The following is a 23,174-nucleotide window of genomic DNA, read 5'->3' as shown; positions in this document are numbered from 1 at the left end:
CTTCAAGTATGGATTTATTTTCACAACGACTGCTGTAATTTCAGTTTTATGACGCCGTTCATGTTTAAGGCTGAGAAAACTCCAGACACCTCAGCAGTTTTTGATATTCGGCCTGTTCTCCTGTGTTCCTACACAACCTGAGAGGAGAATTATGCAGAAAACAAACCTGAAACCCAACAAATGTCACTTTGCTCTTGCAGCTTTTTAAAATTCGCCCTCACCAGGCTGGCTGTTAAAAATGCCCCTCTCAAAACAAGAAAAAAAACACCTACTTCAAGGAACTTTTACCTTGAAATAAGTGAAAAAATCTGCCAATAGAACAAGTGAAAAATGATTTGGTAAGATTTCTTGAAATAAGATATGATATTTAGAATATTAGGATCTTAAAATTAGCTGGGAAAACTTATTTTAAGCTCGATTTTACCAGGATTGTCAAGCTGAGGTGTTTTAAAATAAGCCAGATATGCTAAAAAAAATAGTTTTTCACTCAGAAGTAAATTTTTGCTTTCATGTAACCTCCTAATTTGAGATGTATAAACCCTCCTGTTGTCCTCATTTATAGGCACCAAAAAATATTGTTTCCTTGTCCGAAAAATCTGCAAAAAAATTCCCCAAATTTCTGAAAATTTGCAAAACCTTCCGAAAATTTGAATAATTCCTTAAGTTTCCCTTAAAAGTTTTATTTTTAAAAAAATCCCCCGAATTTGGCAAGAAAATTCTTGTAAATATTTTCAAAAAATGAGTAAAAATCTTCCAAAAAATCCTAAAAATATATAAAATGATTCCGTATATATCAGTAAAACTTCTAATATTTTCTTAAGAACATTCACAAAAAATCAACCAAAGTCCAGCAAAATTAACTGGATTTTTGTTGATTTTTATGTGAATGTTCTTAAGAAACATTTTTAACATTTCTTGTTTTCCACCAAAAAATGTTCAAAAATTTTCCAAAAATGTTGAAAATGTGGACATCAGAAGTTTCACTGTGAAAATATATTTTTTTCCACATTTTCAAACTTTAAAACAGGTCAATTTGACCCACAGGACGACACGAGGGTTAAACTTATTTTGAGTTTTCTTGTAAAATTCAACTCAAAACAAGATCATTTCAAGATTGTTTGACTTAACAAGATATTTAAGATGCATTGTCTTAAAACAAGTCCCTCCATCTGCTTAAATGTCTCTTGTTAAGCGAATTTATCTTAAATCAAGTGGGATGAGACATTTTGACTAAAAATAAGACAAATAGTCTGGGTCGGATTTGGAGTTTTTAGCTTCTCTTAAAGGTCAAAGCTTGTATTTTTAGAATTGATTTAATATTCTCCGTGAAGACAACACTCGCGCATGAGAACCATTTAGTCTGATTGAGCTTCTGAGTGGATTCTCCTCATGAGTTCATGTCTGGAATATAACTTCCAGCTGCCACCTCAGATCAAACATTCTCTTTGTGCTCTCTCCAACCTGAAGTCTCTCTTCAGCTTCTTCTTTCCTCTGCTCCTGACTCGCCACCGACTTTAAATTCCGACTGAAGACGCCTTTGCCGCACTAAGGCCAGTTATTGACAAGGTGGAAAACATGGGTCCCCTCCATCTTATTTACTGCTGCTGCGAGCTAACCAATTTGCTGGTCGTCCTCTCAGTGAGCTGTAATGGCTTCTTGACTGTCAGTGCTTTAAATCCTTCAGAGACCTGCAGTAGGTGAGGCCGGGGCAGGAAGACAGGAAAAGAAATGATCCTTATGGGAAATTAAGGGAGGACATAGTTACGATATGTACCCACAGTGGTAAATGTGTTAGAATGCACTAGCTAAAGCAGGGGGGTCAAACTCATTTTAGTTCATTTTAATTCAGCCCAATTTGACATCAGACAACAAAAACAAGACAAATTAAAGCTGCAAGCAGCATTGAACAGGTCCTCGCAGCCTTGCTGGTCAGCGAATCCACGCATGTCCACCAGGCGATGCTGTGACAGAGTATATGTAGACCTGTGAACGTGATGAGGGCTGGATTCTTAGCATATATCCTAAGTTTCAGGCAGATAGGAGCATGTACAGGCTTGTTATGCAGCAATTCCTGTCCATCCACCAGGTGGCGCTATCACTGTGAGTGTATATTGGTCTATGGAATTCATCAGGACTGGAATCTGATCACACATGTAAAGTTGGAGGCAGATAGCAGCATGTAGACGGGATTTGCACAAGACTTCCTGCTTTACGGCGAAGCATCAGAGTTCAGTCAGCCGCCATGGCCACGCCCTGTGAGTTTGGTGTACAATTTTCACAAACTGCCAACCTGAAGGTGTGTTGTATGTATTGTCCCAATTTCAGGTGTTTTGGAGTTACCGCCTGTGAGAAATTAATTGCTGAAAATGACCAAAAACACCAAAAATCTGACATTTAATTCAAAATAGCGGACTTCCTGTTGGGTGTAGAGGATGGTTCCAAGAGACTTTTTTGTTCGCACTGATGTACTACATCTGCATACCAAATTTCATAGTCGTAGGTGAAACTTGCTGTGGGGGCTATTTACTAAAATGCTACAGGGGGCGCTATGGCACTAAGGCTGTCATTTTGGAAGGGTTTTTTTTGGATGATTTTCGTTGATTTGGGATACCTTTACTGTAGTTTGGACAGATGCATTTCATTTTGGAGAAGCCGTTCATTTTAAACAGTTTAAACTATAGTTATGTGTGTTATTGCTAATTTTGCTAATATCTGAGTGACTATGTTTTTTTTTGCCAATATTATGTTCTTGCAGCATTTTTCCCTGGACAACGTAGAAAGAAAAATAATAATTCCTTGCATTCCAATAGGGTCTTCACACTGTTCGGTGCTCGGATCCTAAATATTACAAAAATGAGACACAAAACGGCAAAAAAATTAAACAAATGACACGAAACAAAATGAAAACAGATAAAAAACTGGACAAAAAACTTAGAAAGCAACAAAAAAAATGGACAAACGACAAAAACAAAACAAAAAATTACACAAATGACACAAACCGGACCAAAAGTGACAAAAATGAGAAACAAAATGACAAAAAAAATAGACAACACAAGCCAGACCAAAAAACACAAAATGACAAAAATGAGACACAAACTGGCAAAAGAAAAATGAGCAATCTAGTATTTTACTTTATGATGAATTTATTTTGCATTGATAGTTGCACATATTTACAATCTGCAGTTAATGTCTTCTCTCTGACACTTTACAAAGTCGTCCTGTGGGCCAGATTAGATCCTCTGGAGGGCCGGTTTTGGCCCATGGACCGCGAGTTTCACACCCCTGGTCAAGCTAAAGCCTAAATGAGCTCATTATTAGCATTGTTAGCATTGTTTTACCAGGCACATTTCAGACCACTTCCTGTGTGATATTCTTTGTCTTCTTGCGTTGTGTTTTTGATGTGAATCGTAGCTCAAACCGAACACTCAGAGGACGTCTCTTACCGCTCTGACGCTCAACACTCGGCCTGTTTTCATCCATCAGAACTGCATCAATGCTACATGGCACAAAGTCAAACAGTGTCCTCTCGCAGGAAGAAGCTGCTAGATTAGCTTGTGTCTGAGGAATGCTAATTCACCGGGAGTCCAGGTCCAGAGATGTCGTGATTAAAGACTCAATTTCCCAGAGGTCAGTGTGGTGTGATCACATATTACCACTAACTGATGGAGAGTCTCTGACATCTGCACTCTGACGACATCTGTCACAAACAGTGGCGTCAACGCAGCGAATTTCACTGGATTTTGGTTGATTTTTGTGTGAAAGTTCTTAAAGAAAATATTAGAAGTTTTACTGATATATATGGAATCACTTTAGATATTTTTAGGATTTTTTTTTGAAGATTTTTACAAATTTTTTGAAAATACTTTTTCAAAGAATTTGAAAGAATTTTCTTGCCAAATTTGGGGAATTTAAAAAAAAAAAAAAAACTTTGTGCCTGTAAATGAGGACAACAGGAGAGTTAATGCATCTCAGATTAGGAGGTTACATGAAAACAAAAATCTATTTTTGAGTGAAAAACTGCCATTTCTTTTAGCATGTCTGACTAATTTTAAGACACCTAAGCTTGACAATCCTGGTAAAATATAGATTAAAATAAGTTTTCCAGCTAATTTTAAGATCTCAATATTCTAAAGATCATATCTCAGTTGAAGAAATCCTACCAAGCCACTTTTCATTTGTTCTATTGGCAGATTTTTTTACTTATTTCAAGGTAAAAGTTCCTTGAAATATTTTTTTTCTTGTTTTGACAGGGGCATTTTTTCCAGTGTACAATGCAATACTTGGACTAATGCCACCTACATTTGCTCCTTAACTGCACATGACCACCATCCAGAATTCTGCACAGTATGAATGAATACATTACGCCTCGATTAAAACTGAATTCAATTTCCTCTTAATCCTGACTGTTAGATTCTCTGTGAACACACCTGATAAAAATCACAATTAGAAAAGCAGCTCATTAACGATTACCAGTGAGGACTGTTGAGTTCTGAGCGCCGTGGCTGGCCTTGGGTGAGTCTGTTACCGAGACGATAGAGAGCTAATTTAAGTTTCTCCAGGCCAGTTGTGACTCAGCTTGCGTCAAACGTGGAGCTCTGTGTGGATGAATAGCAGGAATACGTCTCCAGGAATCAAGGGGATTGTTTTCTACAGGGGGTTTCCTGGAGTATGTTGTCATTTTGGAGCAAAGATTAGACCCTCGCTAATGTTCCACTTATGAAGAAGATGTGCCTGAATCATTTACAGCTGTCCGTTTAAACCAGAGGTGTCCAACATGAGGCCCGTGGGCCAAAAGCGGTCCTCCAGAGCTTCCAGAGGAATGGATTTAAAGCGACAATGAGTCGCCCTAACCCTAACCCTTTTGGAAGATTTTTACTCATTTTTTGAAAATATTTACAAGAATTTTCTTGTCAAATTTGGGGGATTAAAAAAAGCCTTTAAGGAATTATTGGAATTTTCTTCCTGAAGGTTTTGCAAATTTTCAGAAATTTGGGGAATTTTTTTGCTGATTTTTTGGATTTTTTTTAGACAAGGAAACAATATTTTTTGGTGCCTATAAATGAGGACAACAGGAGGGTTAATACATCTCAAATTAGGAGGTTACATGAAAGCAAAAATCTATTTTTGACTGAAAACCTGCTTTTTAATTATTATTATTATTTTTTTTTAGCATATCTGGCTTATTTTAAGACACCTAAGCTGGACAATCCTGGAAAAAAAAATAAATTAAAAAAAGAGCTTAAAATAAGTTTTCCCAGCTAATTTTATGATCTCAATATTCTAAATATCATATCTTATTTCAAGAAATCTTACCAAACCATTTTTCACTTGTTCTATTGGCAGGTTTTGTCACTTATTTCAAGGTACAAGTTCCTTGAAATAAGTTTGTTTTTCTTGTTTTGAGAGGAGCATTTTCTCCATTGTGGTTTTGTCTTGTGTTCTGGATCTTTTCATCAGTGCAGGCTGCCCTTCCAGAAAGCCCAAACATTCACTATTGGAGTGTTCATGCACTACTATGGGATGTTAGCTGGGTTTAGCCCACTGTGGGACGGGTTAGTTTCACCCACTGACTGTTTAAAAAGATGAATGAACTCACTGAGACGTCAGTGTTGAAGCTCCGACCATCACATCTCAATGGGACCCGACTCCTCCAAACTCCTGGCTGATCCTAAAATGAGCAAAGATGTGGAACGTGAGTGGAGTTGAGATGAATCACAGAAACCTCTCTGGGTCATGGACTGTCCAATGATGGTACCTGGCATTCAAACACCCTTAATCATGTTTCATTTAATAGAATTTAAACACAGAGGGTAAAGGTAGATTCACTCCCTATACAAGAGTCATGAAATGGGAAATGAGCTCCAGTATCAGGCTGTAAATACATTTATTTTTGCTGACATTTTGTTGTTTTGTTTCCTTTTTGTCTCGCTTGTGTTTTATTGTGTATTTTTTTTGTCATTTTTTGTCTCATTTGTGTCCATTTTTTGTCGCGTTGTAACTTTTTTGTCTAACTTTTTATCTTTTTGCTTTGTTTCATGTTGGTCGTCTCATTTTTGTAATATTTTGTCTTGATTTTGGCCTTTTTTTGTCTGACTTTGGTCGTGTACCTCATGTTTTCGTGTCGTTTGTCTCATATCTGCATGTCTTTTGATGCTGTAAAAGAATGATAGTTTTACTAACAACCTCTTGAGGATGGACGTCCTTGTAACTCCACTGTTTGTGTGTCAGCAGGATGTAATTACTGTTCTGTGGCCATTTGCATAAGTAATTAACGCTGACAGACACTGGTCCTTTCCTGTGTTTAGCCAGCCAGCTGAACGCTGACAAGAGGAAGAAACAGCTCAAAGTAGATTTTAGCTCTTGTCCTAATTTGTTATTAACATCAGGGGAGGAAAAAAAAACAATCCATGAAACACATGCCAAAACATTCAGCGACACGGAAAGCTAGCATCAAACTGCAAGAAGAAAACAGATCGACTGTGAGATGAAAACGAGCCACATTAAAGTCATTTCTGGGGAACAATCTCCTCCACAGAACCTCAAAGAGAGGAACGAAATAAAGCAGGCCGATGGCATGAAAGTAGAAGCTGGGTTCACACTGGTAAAAATGCCCCCCTCAAAACAAGAAAAAAACTTATTTCAAGGAACTTTTACCTTGAAATGAGTGAAAAATCTGCCAATAGTACAACTGAAAAATGTCTTTGTAAGATTTCTTGAAATAAGATAAGATATTTAGAATATTAGGATCTTAAAATTAGCTGGAAAACTTATTTTAAGCTCTATTTTACCAGGATTGTCAAGCTTAGGTGTCTTAAAATAAGCCAGACATGCTAAAAAAAAATAGCAGTTTTTCACTGAAAAATAGATTTTCGCTTTCATGTAACCTCCTAATTTGAGATGTATTAACCCTCCTGTTGTCTTCATTTATGGGCACCAAAACATATTGTTTCCTTGTCTGAAAAAAAATCCTCAAAAATTCAGCAAAAAATCCCCCAAATTTCAGAAAATTTGCAAAACTTTCAGGAAGAAAATTCCAATAATTCCTTAAAGGCTTTTTTTAATCCCCCAAATTTGACAAGAAAATTCTTGTAAATATTTTCAAAAAATGAGTAAAAATCTTCCAAAAAATCCTAAAAATATCTAAAGTGATTACATATATGTGAGTAAAACTTATAATAATATTTTCTAATACTAAAACTAATATTTTCTTTAAGAACATTCACATAAAAACCTACCAAACAACATGTTGGTGTCCCCGATTTGCCTCACAGCGCCAGGCAAGGTTAGCATTGTAAGACTTTTGTCGTTTGTCTCATGTTTGTGTTATTTTGCGTCTTGTTTTTGTTGTTATTTGTCTTTTTTGTCTGTTTTTTGCCATTTGTTTCATGCTGTTGTCATTTTGGGTTTCCTTTTTGTAACATTTTGCCTCGTTTGCGTCCATTTTTTTCTCACTTTGTAACGGTCAAATTTTTGCCTCTTTTTGCTTTGTGTTGTCTCATTTTTTGTCATTTTGCGTCTCATTTTTGTAATATTTTGTCTTGCTTTTGTCTTTTTTGTCTGACTTTTGCTGTTTCTCTCATGTTTTTGTCGTTTTGTTTCTAGTTTTCATCATTTCGTGTTTCCTTTTTGTCTCACTTGTGTTATTTTGTTTTGTTTTTCGCTTTTGTAATTTTGTGTCTCGTTTTTGTCTAATTTCTTGTCATTTTGTTTTTCACTTATGTTGTTTTGTGTCTTGTTTTTGAAATATTTTGTCATGTTTTTGTTGTTTTTTTGTCTTTTTTGTCTGTTGTCGTTTATCTCATGTTTGTTGTTTTGTGTTTCCTTTTTGTCTCGCTTGTGTTTTATCGTGTATTTTTTTTGACATTTTGTTCCATTTTTTGTGTCCATTTTTTTGTTGTCATTTCGTGTTTTGCTTTGTTTTGCTTTGTTTTGTGTGACATTTGTCTTTTTGTTTCCTTTTTGTCTTGCTTGAGTTTTATTGTGTATTTTTGTCGTTTTGTTACTTTTTTGTCATTTTTTGTCTTGTTTACATCCATTTTTTGTCACTAACTTTTTTGTCAAATTTTTTGTCTCTTGTTTTTTTTAATGTCATTTTGTCTCACGTTTGTCATTTTGTGTCTCATTTCTGCAATATTTTGTCCAGTTTGTCTTTTTTCTTTTTGTAGTTTTGTCTTTCTTGTCTGACTTTTGTCGTTTGTTTCATGTTTGTGTCGTTTTGTGTTTCCTTTTTGTCTCGCTCGCGCTATTTTCTTGTTTTGTTTCTCAATTTTGTCATTTTTTTGTCTAATTTGTGTACATTTTTGTCTCGTTTTCATCATTTGTCCATTTTTTTGTTACTGACATTTTTTTGAAAATTGTTTTTCTTTTTTTGTTTTGTTGTGTCGTTTGTCTCATTTTTTGCCATTCTGTTTCTCACTTTCGTTTTGTTTCTCATATTTTGTCATTTTTGTCTTACTTTTGTCGTTCTGTTTCACGTTTTTGTCGCCGACGCTTCATTTCCATGTTCCAGGGAGGAAGCTGCTCTCCTGTGTTGAGTAAATGTGAAGGAAAAGGTGTGAGGACAACGTTGACCTCGTCTTTCCCATCGACTCCTCTCACCTCAGCCTGCTGGGTCTCAAAGTTTTTCCCACATTTCTAAGAGCTGAAGTGAACTGAAAAGATTCAGGAGCCTGATTATTGCTTAAAAAAAAAAAAAAAAAAACCCTATTTATCAGCTGCTCTGTCTGCAGGGGGAATATAATCCATTTCTTCTCACATGAACAGCACCTGGAGTTGAGTGTAAATAATTGCAGCGATTAATCTCCTGGACACTTGAGCTTTGATTGAATTTTCCATAAAGCTTGCCTTGACACCATACAGCATTTCTTATCTATTCAGGCTTAGCATTACACCGTTATTTATTTATTTTCCCGCCTGTATGGCTGCATTCTGAGGTTGGGATTTGTGTGATAGATGGGAAGGACTGCAAACAGAGCAGACTTATCAGAGCGGGGAGAGAATTTGACAAGGGAGATGAGATGACTACAGGAGGTCACAACATGAAGCTGAGACCGGATGAGGAATGGATGTCTGGAAATGTTAAATCACATCAGTCACTGTTCCACTTCTGACACGTTGCATTTAAAAGCAACACCAATGTTAAGCTAATTACTGAGAGTCTGGAAGCCAGATTCTGAAGAAGAAGAAGAAGAAGAAGAATGAAGACTCATTTCCAATGTTCTGTTTTAGGGTCTGTATGTTTGCAGTAAATCTCAAAAATCTGAATCTGTGCTTTTGAGACTGGACACAAAAGACAACAACAAGAGACAAAATGACTAAAATATGACACAAAATAAAAAAACCAAGACACAAAACAAGAATGAGACAAAACAACAAAAACGATACACAACATGACAAATACAAGACACAAAGCAACAGAAATGAGACACAAAATGACAAAAACAACACACAAAACGACTAATATGAGACACAAAACAACAAAAATGAGACACAAAACAAAAACAATATACAAAATGACAAAAATGAGACACAAAATGACAAAAACAAGACAAAATGACTAAAGCAAGACAAAAACAAGACACAAAATGACAAAAAAGACACGAAACAGTAGAAACAAGACAAAACAACAAAAACAAGACACAAAAGACAAAAACGAGACACAAAACGCCATAAACAAGACACAAAATGAAAAAAACGAGACACAAAACGAAAAAAAGGAGACACAAAACGGCAAAAACAAGGCACAAAACAGGGGCGGATCTAGAGAAAAATTAATAGGGTGGCAAAGGGGTGCCAGATACATTTTAGGGGGTGGCATATATATGTGTATGTACTCTGCCAAGGAGGCGGAGCCTTGGCAGAGTCATGTGATGATTGGCAGTTGTTTGTCTGTCTGTTAGTAACATTACTCAAAAATGGAATGATGGATTTGGATGAAACCAACCAGCAGACATTATCAAATTGACACAAAATCCTGCTGAAATAAGTATGTTAAATAAGTAAATATCATTTGTATTTGTCAGCCAATCCTAAACATGATTTGTTCTTATTAGCTGTCAATCACAACATGTGATCTGATATGTCCAGTAAAAGGGGAAAAGATTTAATCTGAAATAAAGTCAACCTCATACGCTCTGAAGAAACCAAATGCTAGATATGTTAAAATGTGTCTTAAATTTAGCAATAAATTGGATTTAGACTAGACAATGTCTCTCTCATGCACCGTTTTGGGAAATCTGCATTTGTGTGATCTCTGCTTATGTTCAGCCTGAAACAATGATTACATTATCAGCTCATCTAGAACAGAGTCCAGATGATTTTATTTATTGTCTTAGATTTGTGGTTTTATTGTTTGATGCTCTTTATTTGGGACATTGCTTACAATAATTTTGTAATTCCAATATTTAGATATTCTTAAGAATGAAGGATCTACTTATCATCTTAAAATTAAAAGATGAACTACATCAGATAATATTTTATCCAAACAGGTGATTCTTGTGACAGGTGTACCTCTTACTCAGATATATTCATAGCATGTGGACCAGCTGGACCAGACATAGTCTCTGATTTACCTTTCTCTGTCTGAGCTCTGCATGCCTTCATATCTTTCTCTGAACTCTTCCTCCTCCATCTCCTCTCTGGGATGTTCTTCCTCCTCTCTTCTTTTAGGCTGGGAAAAGCTGCTGGTGGTTCCCTTCCTCTTCATTCTTTACTGTCTCCTACAACATTCACACTGACTGAACTATGTTTTTCCTTTGATAGTCTTAACTATGATACAATCTGTTGTGTACAGCTTAAACCTTTAAAGAGATACTTAACATGTAAACGTTTTTTGAGCTGTAAACTAAATGATATGACTGTACTATGATGAAACACACCAATGTTGATGTTATTATGACCTTGACACCAAAATTATAAAAACCAGCATTAAATAAGCAGGATGTAGTTTTTAAACAGTGCATGAAAACCTGGTGTGACTGGGGGTTTGGTTACACTTTAATGTCATGTAAAGTCTTAGTGAATGTGTGATTTCTTTTGACCTACAGTCTGTTGTCAGAACCACAGGTTGTAATTATCAAAAAAAGAGAAAAACTTCCACAGACGATCCCCCACCATCCTTCTGTGGCTGTTCTCTAACATTAGCTAGCTACAGAAGTAAAAATTAGCAAGGCCCAGACTCACTGGAAACCGTGGCTCGTCTCACAAGCAAAGACTTTATGTGAATTTAGACACTATTAGCATTTAATACATAGTGAACAGTTATATTAGCATGTAGTCTAACCCAGTCTAACGAGTGTCTTACCGCCACACCGAAGTCCAGCTGTCATCCACATGAGTGAGGTCCCTCAGGGGGGCGTGTCACCTCGTATCTGTAGCGGCATAGACTGTTCAGGACGTGACGTCTGCATGGTGCGTTCGAAAGCACTCGGACATCGGAGTTTCACTCGTTATTCGTCTTTCCTGGACTTTCGCTCTTTACGGCCGGCCACAACCTTTCATATACATATTTTTGAATTAGATCGTTCAGAACTGGGATGGCAGGAGGGGTGGCAAGGCATCTTCTAGGGGTGGCAGTTGCCATCCTATGCCACCCCAGTAGATCTGCCCCTGGCACAAAATGACTAAAAAAGGACACAAAATGACAAAAAGAAATCACAAAATGACAAAAACAAAACGACAAAACATATCACAAAACGACTAAAACAAGACAAAACGATAAAAACAAAACTGTCCTCCTACACTAGAATGACCCTCATACAGTATTCATACAGCTAGGATGTGCTACTCTACCATCATACTGAACCTTCAGCTTTGACTGTCTTTCTCATGTATATATGACGTATGACACAGTATCAGCTGGGACACTAAATCTCTGTGTGACTCTGTACAGTACAGGAGAATATCTTTACTTTTTTGTCATGCAGAGAGAAGTCCAAACCTTTCAGCTGATGTCTTCCTCATGGTGCCAGCGTCCGGCCTCTCCTCCACAGGTGCGCAGCGCCAGGTGTGTCTCATTAGAGCTAATGGAGCACCGGCACTCTGAGCACATTATAATGGGGCTTTACACTGACCTGAATATCCTGGAGAAAACAATGCAATGAAAAAATAAGGCTCTAGAACTCCTCTCTAAGGGGAAATTCATGGTTTATAAAATGCCAGGTAATAACTGTAAGTCTGTGATTCACCCAAATCATCACTTCCTGTCTCACTACATACAGTCATGGAAAAAATTATATTAGACCACTCTTGTTTTCTTCAATTCCTTGTTCATTTTAATGCCTGGTACCACTAAAGGTGTACTACCTGAAGAATACAAAGAACATGACAAACAATGCAGCTGATTACATGATAAACAGAGAGATAACGAGACACAAAACAACAAAAATAAGACACACAATGACAAAAACAAGACACAAAATGACTAAAAGAAGATACAAAATGACAGAAATAAGACACAAAATGACAAAAAATAAGACACAATGACATTAACAAGACACAAAACAACAAAAACGAGACACAAAACAACAAAACCAAGACAAAATGACATAAACAAGACACAAAACAACAAAAATAAGACACACAACCACAAAAACAAGACACAAAATGACTAAAACAAGACATAAAATGACAAAAATAAAACACAATGACATAAACAAGACACAAAAGAACAAAAATGAGACATAAAATGACAAAAATGAGGCACAACATAACAAAAACAAAACACAAACAACAAAAATGAGTCACAAAATGGCAAAAACGAGACACAAAATGACAAAAGTGAGGCACAAAACGACAAAAATGAGACAAAATGACAAAAATGAGACACAAAACGACAAAAACAAAACACAAACAACAAAAATGAGTCACAAAATGGCAAAAATGAACCAAAACAACAAAAATGAGATGCAAAAAAGACAACAACGAGACACAAAATGACAAAATGAGACTCAAATGAACAAAAAGGGCCAATGAACCAGGTCGTGTTTAGGGCTACTCCTGAAAACAGTCTTCTTCCATCAGCTGGAAAACAAGGTCAGTTAAAGCCTGGATGGAGAACCAGAACACTGGAACCATCCCTTGGCTGCTCAGTCACCAGATCTAAATCCAACTGAAAACCTGTGGAAAATCATCAAACACTAAATGGAAAACCACAAGCCCAAAAACAAAGCAGATTAGTTAGAATTAGTGCAACAGGACTGTTTATGAATCACTACTTACTCCTGTGTGGATCATGTGACCAAAACAGACAGAAAAGAAAACATGGAATCCTAAAAGCTGTTTTTGGCAGAACAATGCTATAGCTACTGATGGAAGAACTGAAGGGATTTTGGTTCTTATCAAGAAAACATGGAAAATGTCTGATATCAGCTCTGAAATTAGACTCTTATCAGCTGTTTTTTTGTCATTGTATTTGTCCAAATGAAGGTACCTTTAGTGGTACCAGGCATTGAAATGAACAAGAAACTGAAGAAAACAACACACTGTTACTTCAACTGGCGCTGAATACTGGCAGCAGTGGGTGTGATTGATGAGGTGCAGAAGCACCCAGAAACTCCAGCACACACAGTTCCTTTTCATGTAGATAATACATGAATTGGCAGCGAATATGTACTTAGGAACTGGTTGTTGTTGTTTCCATCTTTGCAGAGGCTCCAGCTTGTAAATTTAAGATGACTGGTGTGAAATTCTGATCAATAGAAACATGTTTTTCTGATGTGTATCCATGTGCAGCATCTCAGGATGAAAGCCTTCACTGTGACAGCCACAAAATGTTTGCATTTCCTCCATGCTGTTCTCACAAAGCATTTCATGTTGACAAGTTCGGAGAAAAATGTCAAACAAGTGCAAAGAGAAAGTCTGTGAGTTTCTTCCTCCTTTCTCTGTCTATAAATTCATCTCTGCAAAGCCTGCTCGAAATAGTCTTGTTTTCACATTCAAAGCTGTGTTGTCTGTCAACAGCATGAAGCCAGCCAAACAGTCTTTCAGGCATCTGCTGAGGATTTCCTGGTCCTCGCAGCAAGAATCAGACAGGAGGCATACGGAGTAGATGGAGGCTTAAGCTTGGCTTAGACTTCACAGGCAGAAACACTCGGGAGACTGTGGGAGAAATGAGGCTAGAATGTGAAAGGTAAAAAAACAAATGGAGAAAGACACAAAAAGTCGACAAGTATGCGGTTAAAGAGGAAACATGGCTTCCATTAATCTTCTGAAACACCTTTATGTATCTTTTCCAGCCATCCATCTCCGCTCTGTGCAGGTGTTTTTAATGCTTTTGCTATCATCTTTCCCAGCTGTCTCGGAGGTTCCCACTAGTTTGTGCACTGAAGCACTAAACTGGATGTGAGACGGGCACTGAGATGGATGTGGTTTTAATAGAGATTAATTACAACCCAAATGAGACAATGAAGTGACCACAAGTCCACATCAGAGTGACGTGGACCGCAGTTAATAACTGAAGTAGTTTATTCTACAGAAGCATCTTACACCCAGTGACTGACTCTATTCTCTGGACGTGCTGCCTGAAATGTGAAAGTGGCCAGCCTGATAAATCAATGTTAAAAGTCTGGTGTGGTGGCGTCAGGAGCTTAATCAAAGTCAATGAGCCAGTAAAACTGAGGTTTCTACAGTGAGCGGTGAGAAAAATGGAGAGTAGCAGCTTTGGCTGTCAAATTTCTTACACTTCTATATTTTAAAAACATAGTTCTTTTTACTTCCTTTCTGAGAATCGAGCTACAATATTGATAGCACTGTCATATCTGTCTGTTAACCCTAGAGCTAAAAGGTAGCATAGCTTAGCATGAAAAGCAAAAGGGGGCGGATAGCTAGCTCCAAAGTAGAGCAAAATGTCAAGCAGCACATCTAACGTTTACTGATAGATATCTGGTTTGTTTAATCAGCACACAAACATAAATTAAATCACGAAAAGTTGTGGGTTTACTTGAAGCTTCATGATAGGGATAGAATAAACAGGCTAGCTGTTTCCCTTTGCTAACAGATTTTATGCTAGGCTAAGCTAACTGTCCTCTAGCTCCAAAATGTCAGACATGCCTTGAAACAAGACATTATAACTTTTGCAACTGGCTAAAAAATGTGCACTTTAGTGCTTAAAGTAAAGTTGTGGTTTCATTTCATGTCAACAACAGATAAAACCAGGCTAGCTGTTTCTCCCCATTCACAGTTTTTACGCTAGGCTAATCTGGCTGTCTCTGGCTTTACAGCACCAAAGCTTTACATTTCTGGAGAACAGCTTCAAAATATCAACTGAGAACAAAGAAATGTGAATTCTCCGAGGCTTACTGTTATTTTGTGACCTTACCAGTAAAAGCATTATTTTTTTGAATAACATAAAAGGGGTAGAAAAAAACAGGCTATGAAATTATGTTATAGCCACAGAAAACATACAAAAACATCTCTTTGGGTTTGATTATTGTCAGATCAAAGGAAAATAAGGTTTAATATGCTGAGATCATACAACCACTTCAGGCCGACTCTCGCTTGTACGCTGGAGAAATGGCCCAAAACATCAACATAAATGTGAAATAAAGAAGCGTTCTGTCTTGGGATGAAACTAAAAACCCCGCATTGAAAATGTAAAAAGTGATCATGTTTTGAAGAGACACTGATTCTGGTCTTTGTACTTCCAACAATAACTAATTAACTATTTTCCCCAAAGTATCTCACCAGCTACCTTCAGGCCTGAGCAGCGTCTAAGCTCTAATTAAGACAACAAGGACTAAGTATCCTCCTATCACATTAGCCGGGAGATGAATTTAAAGTGGCCAGATTTTGTATCTCGAAAGTTTGGGAATAAATATGAAAGGATTGCAATTGCTGCTTCTGTATTTTTAAAGACATTATGTAGCTTATGTATATTTCACTGTGAAAACTTGCTGAAGCAAAGATGCTGTTTCACAGGCCTGTTTTCTGCTCAATAATGGAGCCTCAGTGTATGTAGCTGTACACCAGTGTGTTAGCATCCATGATTCATCAAGACAGAACCAGAATACAGCCAGACAGACCATAGCAGCGACTCCCAACCCACTGAAGCCCAAAGGAAAACCTCTGCACTCAGACATGCTCAAATGGATTGGGATAGAAAACATTAAAACATCACGAACAACCTGAAATTCCTGAAGAAATAATATGAAGAATAAGTTCAATTTCAGCAACATTCAGCCTCAGTTTATCATTTCCACATTACAACTTCCAGATCAGAGAGTGTCTACAAAGGAACACAACATTTAAACACAGGTATCTGGAACTGAATAAAATAGTTTTTTACTTTATGATCAAAATGACAAAAGTCAGACCAAAAAAACCTACAAAAACGAGACACAACATTACAAGAATGAGACACAAAATGGCAAAAATGAGACAACACGAAACAGACAGAAAATTTGACAAAGAAGTTAAAGCGACAAAATGATGGACAAAACAAGACAAAAAATGACAAAAAAGGAACAAAACGACAAAAAATAGACAAAAAAACACAAGCAAGACAAAAAGGAAGCAAAATGACAAAAACACACAAAACAACGAATAAAGCAAAACACAAAATGACAAAAGTCAGACAAAAAAGACAAGCGAGACAGCTATTAGCCAAAACCCGTGAAGCTATGAAAACATTGTGTGAAGGAAAAAACTGTAGTGTTGGTGTGTGTGTCACATACAGGAGGTCCTCGGTTTATGACGTCATCGACCTACGGCGTTTCATTGTTACGTCAGAACTGGTTACGTGGAACTAGTTGGCGAGCAGAGCGGATGAATACGTCGTCATGGTGCTATCAGACGGCTTTGTTTCCATTCTCTGGTTGTACTCGAACCTTGGATTGTGCTACATTCACTAACTTCCTGCCTTCATTATGGCTGCCAGCGTAAGTCAGACTCTTCTGATGCTTGGAAGAAAAGGAAAGCCGTCTCCATGGAAGTGAAATTAGATAGAATAAAACGTTCAGAACAGGGCGAAACAACGACCAACATGGGTCAAGTTGTAAAAACAGGTCAACATATTGTAGCGACCCTCTGTGATGACTGTGACTCACGGTGTCTGGTACTTAGTGGGTCCAAGATACAACTCACAGCAACAAATAATAATAATAATTAGCTAGATACAGACAAGAATAAAGCAACCAGGAGGTTCTTTTGTACCTGGACAGACCAGTCCCTGAACCAAGTTTGTTCACTTCATTCTGCACCAAATACCCCAAAATTAATCCCTCTTGTCCATTTTGTTGTAAAAAGATGAATTATACCACCAACACAGTACCTCAGTCTCTCTAAAATAATAACCTCATATGTTTGAGGCTTCCATAGTTGAATAAAGAGGGATCGAAACCAACCCAACCCTTTGATGCGGGTCAACATAGGTCAACATATTGTAGTGATTCTCTGTGATGAATGAGTGAGACTTTATCTGGTTCTCTGCTGGTTTATTGAACCTTCATACAGGCTACTGTGGACCGTAGCCAACGCCAGAATAACTAGAAAAACCCCATAACTTAGCTCCAGAATTAGCCGCCGTTCCCAGCTCTCTCTACTGCTGACTCTCAGCCAATCAGAGGTGAGCTAACTAAACATGGCACGTTCACTGACATTAGGTAAATCTGGAACTGAACAATAAACATTGAAACCTCAACATCAACAACAATATCAGTCCGTTACAATATTCTGTTATCTTCTAGTAAAATGATTCGTACATGCATGAAAGTTGTTGGTATTCAGGACTCTTCTGAAGAACTGATTGATATTGTGATGCACGGAACGGCTTTGGTTACATTTTCGCCGGAGTTCCGACTTAAGGCAAAAGTTGACTTATGTTGATCTGTAGGAACGGACCTCTGATGTAAATCAAGACTGCCTGTAATTAATATAAAATCTAAATCTAAAGACATACTGAACCGACAGTGTCAGGTTTATGGAAAGCTTGTGGTTCGAGTTGAAATGATCACTTTTAACGTGGTATGTAGTCGTCATGGCAACAGTAAATATGTCAAAGCAGCAACGAGACTTGAGAACAGTGGACAGTGTTGGGATAACGGGCCGTCAGGGTGTTTGGATTCAGCCTGTTGAAAGATATGCTTACTGCACGCTGCCATGCATGTCATTCATGTCTATATCCTCCCAGATTTCCATCTTCTTGTTGATCTGATATTGCTGTTTCTGTGAATGCTCCATAGGCCTGTTGTGTATCGGCCTACTCCTGCATTTGCACGTAAAATGCTGTTAATAATTTCCACCGCAGCCAAAATAATTAAACCGGGAAAGAGGTAAAAAAAAAAAAAAAAAAAAAAAGGCACGCACTAAAAAAATAACGACTAAAATACACCCCAATCACTGAGATGCAGATTTGTACGGGACTAGTATTATCACAGGACGTTGGTGTTTGGTGAAATATGGTCGGTAATTTGCGGTGGAATTTTTACTTTACAAGTTACAGACATGGAGAATTCACATGGGATTGAGATCACAGATGTTGTGTTGGGTTCTTTTGCAAATAAACACTGCAGCTTTGAGTAATCAAGGTGTTCCAGTTTAACTGGTGATCAGGTTAACTGGCGATAGTTTCCGTCTCCAGATGTTTCGTCCGCAGATTCGTCACAATCAGACCTGGATTTACGTGAAATAAAGATACCAGATAAAGAAGACCTCGCCGAAAAACGTCGGCATCACTACTTAATAAAGTCTATATCCATGTAAATATCATCTACAGACAGTAAAAAGAAATGTGCGGGCCGAAATAAAAAACACGTATTTTTCAAGTACGGTGAGAGGATTCGAACCCACGTAATCCAGCGATAAAATTACGAGACCACCGTTTTACTCATTGTACTACCAATCAGCTCTACAAGCATTCTGCTTCATCCATATAGATCACTGTCATCCTGTCAGGTGTTTAACACCTGGTGATTGTTCAGGAAACACGTCCATGTCAACTGGGGATAGTCACAACTTAACACAGGCTGCCTGGTTAAGAACGAGTCACAAAACTATTTATTGTCTCACCAAGAAAACCCACAACATAGAAGCACGTCCACTGCTGTGTTGTGTGTTAGTTTGTGTGTTCAGTGGAACAGATCCAGAGCAGAACTTCAGGTTTAACTCGGGTTTGTTCTCAGAAACACTCAGACCCTCAGCAGCCTCCCATCAGAACAACACGCAGCACAACATTAGCTTGATTTGCTAAAATGCATCGGAACAAACTGAGACCACGTTGTTTAAACTAGTCACTCAGAAAACAATAAAAACTCGTCATCCACGTCCTAACCGTCATTTCAGAGCACTTTAACCGCTGACAATATTAAAAAAATAAATAAATAAATTAAAAAAAAGGGAAGGGAAGTAAAGGGATTCGATCTTAGTCAAAACAAACAATGGTTTATTCGCTCTACACAGTGAGCCATAAGCAGGAGGTATTGAGGTACACTACAGTCACATTTGAACGTTACAGCTACAGCTATTCCTGTTGGACTCTGAAGATATTGTGCTGCCATATTTGTATATTTAGCCTACATGTACTCTAAGGTGGATTAGGAACATGTCATTAAATCAAATACTGTCAAACACCACAATTCACTCTAGTCTTCCTCTGCGACATCTTTAAAAGTATCTTCTGCCATTTCTAAACCAGCCAGGATGTTTGGGAAGACACAAATCACACAAATATATTGTTTGTTTTGACCAGGTTGGATTCCTTCCTTTAAAAAAATGTATTGTCAGCGGTTAACGTGCTTTGGTTAGGACGTGGATGACTGAACGTGTTTTTATTATTTTCTGAGTGACTAGTTTAAACAACGTGGTCTCAGTTTGTTCCGATGTATTTTAGCAAATCCAGCTAATGTTGTGCTGCGTGTTGTTCTGATGGGAGGCTGCTGAGGGTCTGAGTGTTTCTGAGAACAAACCCGAGTTAAACCTGAAGTTCTGCTCTGGATCTGTTCCACTGAACACACAAACTAACACACAACACAGCAGTGGACGTGCTTCTATGTTGTGGGTTTTCTTGGTGAGACAGTAAATAGTTTTGTGACTCGTTCTTAACCAGGAAGCCTGTGTTAAGTTGTGACTATCCCCAGTTGACATGGACGTGTTTCCTGAACAATCACCAGGTGTTAAACACCTGACAGGATGACAGTGATCTATGTGGATGAAGCGGTATGTTTGTCGAGCTGATTGGTAGTACAATGAGTAAAACGGTGGTCTCGTAATTTTATCGCTGGATTACGTGGGTTCGAATCCTCTCACCGTACTTAAAAAATACGTGTTTTTTATTTTGGCCCGCACATTTCTTTTTACTGTCTGTAGATGATATTTACATGGATACAGACTTTATTAAGTAGTGATGCCGACGTTTTTCGGCGAGGTCTTCTTTATCTGGTATCTTTATTTCACGTAAATCCAGGTCTGATTGTGACGAATCTGCGGACGAAACATCTGGAGACGGAAACTATCGCCAGTTAACCTGATCACCAGTTAAACTGGAACAACGGAACCTCTTTGTTAGCTGGCTACAACAACATTGCCGTTCTTCTAACTCTCTGTTGTGTCTGTTCTCTCGCAGTACTCAGACACCTTCTAGGCATGGCCTGCCCCCTAGTGGTAACACACGTAATGTTCTGGATAACACCACAACAGACCTCCTCCACAATTATTACAAATCACCACTGGTTCTGAGGTAAAACTAATCCCATATGAATCGTACATATGATGCTGTAAACTGCCTTTGGAAAGCACATGAAGCACTGCTGTGATCACCTTTACATACATCAAACAGAGACTCTCACACATCCTCTGCATACTGCATAGAAGTAGAGCCATACTTCCCCCAGGTTCTCTAAATTATAAAACATACTGACATCAAATAGACAGGAAGCCAGCTGTGGGTACCTTGTTCCTTTACCTGCTCTCCGAATCAAATGATCTTCATCTTCACAGCCCATCAGCTATTTATGAGACTCCACTCTCATGCAAGTATGCAAATATTCTCACTAACCTTGCAGCTGGTCATAAATATGAGACTGCTGCTGCTTTCAGAAGAAGGTGAGCCTCTGTCGGTTCCAGGGGATCGGCTCCTGTCCCTGGACATTAAGAGTTCATTTATGGCTCATGCAATTCAGATTCCGCCTGGCTGTCACACTTTGTCTCACGCCCTGATGTATGCTTCCTATTTAAATCCCATCTATCTGCTATAGATGACAGAAAATTATTCATGTTGCTGAAGTGCTGTCATCGACAAGGACAGCTTCTCCTGGCAGATATCAATATTAATGCCAAATATCAATATTTAGGGTTGTTTTACACATCTGAGTTGCTCTGCAGCAGGTTCTATTTTTCTGCTCCTGGACAGAAAAGATCAGGACTTGATAAAGGCAGAAGGTGATGGTACATGAAATGTCATTTATGGTGAACACAACAAGACGTGTGGAGCTCATCCTGCTCTGCTGCCATCGATTTGTTTTGCACAGAAGTCGTTTCTAAACAAATCGTAATGTTGGGTGTCGGAGGCAGCAGCCATCAACTTCTGTTTGATGTACATTTATCAAATGTTTTAAACTCGGCAGACGGGACGGAGAGTAATCGCTGCTGCGCTTTTGATCGTTGAACTGCATCAAATTCTGACCTTTGAGTCTCAGTGAGTAGAAAGTAAATTTCAGCTTCCTTCAGCCTTCCTCCAGGGGGAATAACTACTGACGTCTAGGTGTGTAAACAGTAGATGTGCATATTGTGTCCCAGCACCCACAGCTTTACGTCATACTGAAACCCTTAAACACAAACCTTGGATTGGTAGCAGACATATTCCACATCATCTAATGCATTCTTTTTACTCCAACCCTCTGAGGAAACTTGTTTTGATGCTTGTATCCGTCACTGAGGGTTGGAATGTGAGCCTACTGGTAACACCAGAGCTTCGCTGTCTGATTCATCTTCACCTCAGCGGTTCAATACAATATTTCTGTACATCTCTTGCTCCATTTTCTCGTTAAAAGAGCAACTCGCCCCCGATCCAGAGGGAACAATCCACCATTCTCTGGCAAAGAACCACAGATCGGACTGTCCGGCTCATTCTTGGAAATAATGACAAAGGTTTACAGAAAATTTGCAGGAATATTTGCAAAATACACTGTTCAGCTAAAAAAACAGTCACACACTCTAATATTTCATTAGACCACCTTTGTTTCGATAAGCTTCTGCACTGTCACAGCATTTATTTCTGTCCAGAGATGCATTAATTTTCCACCAAGATCTTCTATTGATGATGGAAGAGTTGGACAAAGTCTTCTCCAGAACATCCCAAAGATCCTCAGTGGGGCTGAAGTCTGGACTCTGTGGAGGACAATCCATCTCATGCTCCCTGATCCACTCATTCTCAACGTGACCCCATGGATCCTGACATCATCATCTTGGAACATGAAGAAAAATTCCACTGATGCAAAGATCTGGTCATTCAGTATCTTCAGGTATCAGCTGACCTCATTCTTTGGGAACATAACATTGCTGAACCTGACCAACCCCAGATTCTTACCCTGATGCCCCCATCACTTCATCTGCCTCTCTTCTTACCCTGATGCCCCCACCGCTCTGGAACAGGGTAAATCTGGACTCATCAGACCACATGACCTTCTTCCATTGATCCAGAGTCCAATCTTTATGCTTCATAGCAAACTGAAGTCTTCTTTTCTGATCATCCTCACTGATCAGTGGTTTTCTTAGAGCTGCAGCTGTTTAGTCCCAATCCTGAGTTCCTTTCACGTGGAAATGTTCTTACTTTCACTATTAAGATAAAGATAAAGATAAAGATAAAGATAAAGTTCTTTATTTCTCCCCACTCCAGGGGAAATTTACATTGTTACAGCAGCTTTATTTACAATATATACAAGGGTGGCAAAATTTTTTAACAGAAAAAATAAAAATAAAGTTTAAAAGTGCAGAGATGAACAGCCGTGAGTTCTACTGTTGGTTTCCTACGATCATCTAAGAGTTTGTTCCTGAAGATGATGGTTCTCCACTATCCTTCAGGTTTTAATAGTGCGTTGGACGGTTCTTAACCTGATTTTAGTCGTTTCAGAAATCTCCTTAGTTGTTTTCTTTGCTTGATGCAGGCCAATAATTTGACCCTTCTGAGACAGATTAACATCCTTTCCATGACCACAGGATATGTCTTCCAACATGGTTGTTGAAGA

General features: G+C 38.2%; 1 long non-coding RNA gene across 1 annotated transcript; it reads right to left on the bottom strand.

Moving 5' to 3' along the window:
- Positions 1–798: 798 nt before the first annotated feature.
- LOC129348333 (uncharacterized) lies at positions 799–11,582 on the bottom strand. Its single transcript, XR_008600865.1, has 5 exons — positions 11,303–11,582; positions 10,572–10,718; positions 8,456–8,525; positions 5,597–5,668; positions 799–1,688 (listed from the first exon to the last, which is right to left on the bottom strand). It is a non-coding gene; the product is annotated as an uncharacterized LOC129348333 (long non-coding RNA).
- Positions 11,583–23,174: the final 11,592 nt, after the last annotated feature.

This window comes from Amphiprion ocellaris, chromosome 24, assembly GCF_022539595.1.
Source record: "Amphiprion ocellaris isolate individual 3 ecotype Okinawa chromosome 24, ASM2253959v1, whole genome shotgun sequence".
Taxonomy (NCBI): Eukaryota; Metazoa; Chordata; class Actinopteri; family Pomacentridae; genus Amphiprion; species Amphiprion ocellaris.
This window is presented reverse-complemented; position numbering and strand designations above follow the sequence as displayed.